Source organism: Carassius carassius, chromosome 48 (genome assembly GCF_963082965.1).
Source record: "Carassius carassius chromosome 48, fCarCar2.1, whole genome shotgun sequence".
Taxonomy (NCBI): domain Eukaryota; kingdom Metazoa; phylum Chordata; class Actinopteri; order Cypriniformes; family Cyprinidae; genus Carassius; species Carassius carassius.
This window is the reverse complement of record NC_081802.1, coordinates 18,521,301-18,525,108: the sequence shown is the minus strand read 5'-3', so window position 1 is coordinate 18,525,108 and position 3,808 is coordinate 18,521,301. Positions and strand designations below refer to the sequence as shown.

At 36.3% G+C, this 3,808-nt stretch overlaps 1 long non-coding RNA gene across 1 annotated transcript; it reads left to right on the top strand.

The window, feature by feature from the left end:
- Positions 1-634: 634 nt before the first annotated feature.
- On the top strand, positions 635-3,096 carry LOC132131489 (uncharacterized). Its single transcript, XR_009428878.1, has 3 exons — positions 635-1,085; positions 2,055-2,266; positions 2,844-3,096. It is a non-coding gene; the product is annotated as an uncharacterized LOC132131489 (long non-coding RNA).
- Positions 3,097-3,808: the final 712 nt, after the last annotated feature.

Genomic DNA, 3,808 nt, shown 5'->3' with positions numbered 1-3,808 from the left:
CTGGCTCCCTATCAAACATCATATAGATTTTAAAATATTGCTTATTACTTATAAAGCCCTGCATGGTTTTGCACCTCAGTATTTGAATGAGCTCCTTTTACATTATAATCCTCTACGTCCGCTACGTTCTCAAAACTCAGGCAATTTGATAATACCTAGAATTTCAAAATCAACTGCGGGCGGCAGATCCTTTTCCTATTTGGCACCTAAACTCTGGAATAACCTACCTTACATTGTTCGGGAGGCAGACACACTCTTGCAGTTTAAATCTAGATTAAAGACCCATCTCTTTAATCTGGCGTACACATAACATACTAATATGCTTTTTATATCCAAATCCATTAAAGGATTTTTAGGCTGCATTAATTAGGTAAACCAGAACCGGAAACACTTCCCATAACACCTTATGCACTTGCTACATCATTAGAAGAATGGCATCTATGCTAACATTTGTCTGTTTCTCTCTTATTCCGAGGTCACCGTAGCCACCAGATCCAATCTGTATCCAGATCAGAGGGTCACTGCAGTCACCCGGATCCAGTATGTATCCAGACCAGATGGTGGATCAGCACCTAAAAAAGGACCTCTACTGCCCTGAAAGACAGCCGAGACCAGGACAACTACACTGTAACCCTTTACTGTAAATTTACAGCGAATTTCTTACAGAATTGTACTGTAGTTCCATAATACAGTATAAGGCTGTATAATTTACAGAACAGCTGGAAATATACAGCACATTTCTGTTTTCCTCCCGATAAATTCGTAATACAGTATCAGACTGTAAATGCATTGCATTGTGGGATTGATTTTATTCGCGCTCAAATTCAGATGAGACATGACGCCAACTGATGTGCCAACTGTGTGAGTTTTTGTGAGTTTGTAATTAATCTTTAAGCTTTTTGGTTCATGTGAGCTTCGTTTCGTGTAAGCTTTTGTGTGCGTCTTTCAAATATGAGTTGCCTGTGACGCAGCAGAAACGGTTAACGTCACATGAACTTCATGAAGACGGGAGGAAGAATCGGTCATGCATCTGTGAGCAAAAGTGGATTTTAGAACTTGAGAAGACTGTTCAACTGACTGATACGGTAAGCCAATCTATTTTTATTTATCTATTGAGTTCGGTTTTCTACATCGTTTAAGTTGGACAAATAAATTAGTTAGATTTTGCGAACGTGGTTTTGTACTGCGAAAAAAAAGTTATATTAAATAAAAATCGCGAAAATAAAAATCACTCGTTCCACCGACTGATTTACCATGTCATTTGAAAATCCATAGTCATGTTCCAAATTCTGTTTTCAAATGTGATATTCCTGATTGCTCCAGAACATTTAAAAAGTTCACTGCTTTCAAAGCTCACATATTCAGGGATCACAAAGACAGGCCCTCAAAGTCATCTGTTGAGCAGTTAGGAATTGATGCCTTAGTGTGTGATATTGGTACATGTCAAGAAAAGTGCAGTGATTTGAAAAACTTTGTTTTACACTTGAAAAATCATATCAAAGAAGGCACCAGAGTGCCATGTCCATTTACATGCAACAAACAATTTTCTGTAGCATCTACATTGACTTCACATTTATCCATAAAACATCGAAACTCTTCAGCAGAAAGTTTGCGTCATAGTATACTGCAGTCAAATGTTTCAGTACAGATGCCGCATGGTGAGGCATCTAACATGGCCGAACACTCACATCCACAGTCTGAATTCTTTGATTGTGGTGATGGCAGGGAGCAGTTGGAGAATGCACTTTTGCCAGATAATGCAGATGAATCTCTTTTTTTGAAAAACATGCATTTTGTTTTGCAGAAGAATGATGAGGGAATTGTGTTTGGGAACATTCAGTTAATTATTGTACATGACAATTGCAATGTGTATTTAGTCACAAAGAAAAGTCAGTCTTTTTGTCTTCTAGACCAGGGAGTTCATTGCTTGAAACCACAAGATCAAGGCTACCTATGCATAAATCAAGACAGTCTACTGGATTACTATCCTCTGCCTGAATATTAATTGTGAGGCTTGTCAGTAATTGTTCTCCATCATTCCTTCCCAATTTTAGAATAATGTCTGGAATGAAAGAAGTCCTGAAAGATGCTGTATTGTTGGTGTTGGCAAGCCTATCTCCAGATGTAACCAACCAGCTTGTTGAGAAGCTCATGGACCAAGGCGTCGAAGGCTTGGATGATTTGGTTTATGTAAAAGAAGATGACATTTTGGAGTTTATAAGACCTATCCAATGCAGAAAACTTCTTAGTTCATGGAAAAATCAAGGTAAAGATAAAGTTGATGTAAAAAAAAGTTTAAGTAAACCATTTTCAGAAAACAAGACATAATTTTTACTTGTCTAGTTTATTATTCTTGATGTAATAACTTGTAGTTATTTGTCTGGAATCTAGACAAAATAGTAACTAAGAAAAGCATTTTTTGCAGTGGGGTGTTGTTTCAATATTGTGACTTTTTTTCAGGAAGAGAATGGTGATGGTATGAGAAATATAAAACAGATTTTAATTGGCAACATTTGTATGGAAGAATCAACTGTGTTCAGCAAAATTGTGTGGTTGTGAAGTCCAGCTAACTAACTCTAACACTACTTTCATTTAACCAGGGAAAACTATTCCTCTAAATAGGACATTGCTCATATAAATTAAATTTTAGTATTACTGTATTGATGAACCCTACCCAAAAGCACTACTAAGGCAGAATGAAATGGTGTATCCTGTGAACAGAGTTCTTTTAACAGTTATGTAGAATTATGAATAGACAACTACATAGAACCAAATTGGAACCGACAATAGTTATTTTAAATATTATTATTACTTTTTCATTCTGATTTTTATTTTTATTAAAGGTCAATCTCTGAGCAACCAGCGCTGGATGTTGAGTTTGGAGGGTCAAGTTGTGTGTGATGGAGCACAGCCCAACTTCATCACTGGCCTGGCAGTGCTGTTTGCCTCCTTCTATAATTTCGATTTACAGTACCAGGAAGAGGCAGCATGCACCCTTGAGTTTGTTCAGAGGTAAGTCATTAGCATATTTGACATATGTTTTAGACTGAATTGTCACTAACCTTTGTCTTGACAGTATTTGTTAAGGACTTCATTTTTTTTCAAAAACATTTTGTACAGGTGACTACTGGGAATAACAACATGGACCTGGTTTCACACACTGCAAAACATGCTTTACTTACTTGTTTCCAGTCTCAAAAAAAAAACCTTAATTTGGATTAATTCCCTTGGAAAACAAGACATTATATCTTATCTAATTTTACGTATCTAGTAAATGCATCTTGATTTAAGATTTTTTTTAGATATTTGGACAGGAAACCAGACAAAAAGAAAAGCATTTTTTGCAGTGCAGACAGGGCTTAGCTTAAAGGGTTTGTTCACAGAAAAATTTAAATAATGTCATTAATTACTCACTCTCATGTCGTTCCAAACCAGTAAGACCTCCATTTATCTTCGGAACACAGTTTAAGATATTTTAGATTTAGTCCGAGAGCTCTCAGTCCCTCCTTTGAAACTGTGTGTACGGTATACTGTCCATTAGGGGCTGGGTATCATTCAAAATCTTTCGATCCGGTGCCAATTTCGATACCTCAGATTCGATACCGGTTCCTATCGATACTTTTTTCGATAACATATGTTTTAAAATCCATTTCAACATCAACACAAATACATTAAACACAAAACTTTTATTTTTCACCTTAATTAAAACAAATTCTGGTAACACTTCACATTCAGGATAACATTATTAATACAACTGGTTGTGCTTTTTGGATAGGGGTGTGCCAGCTGACACTTAGGATTGGTATCA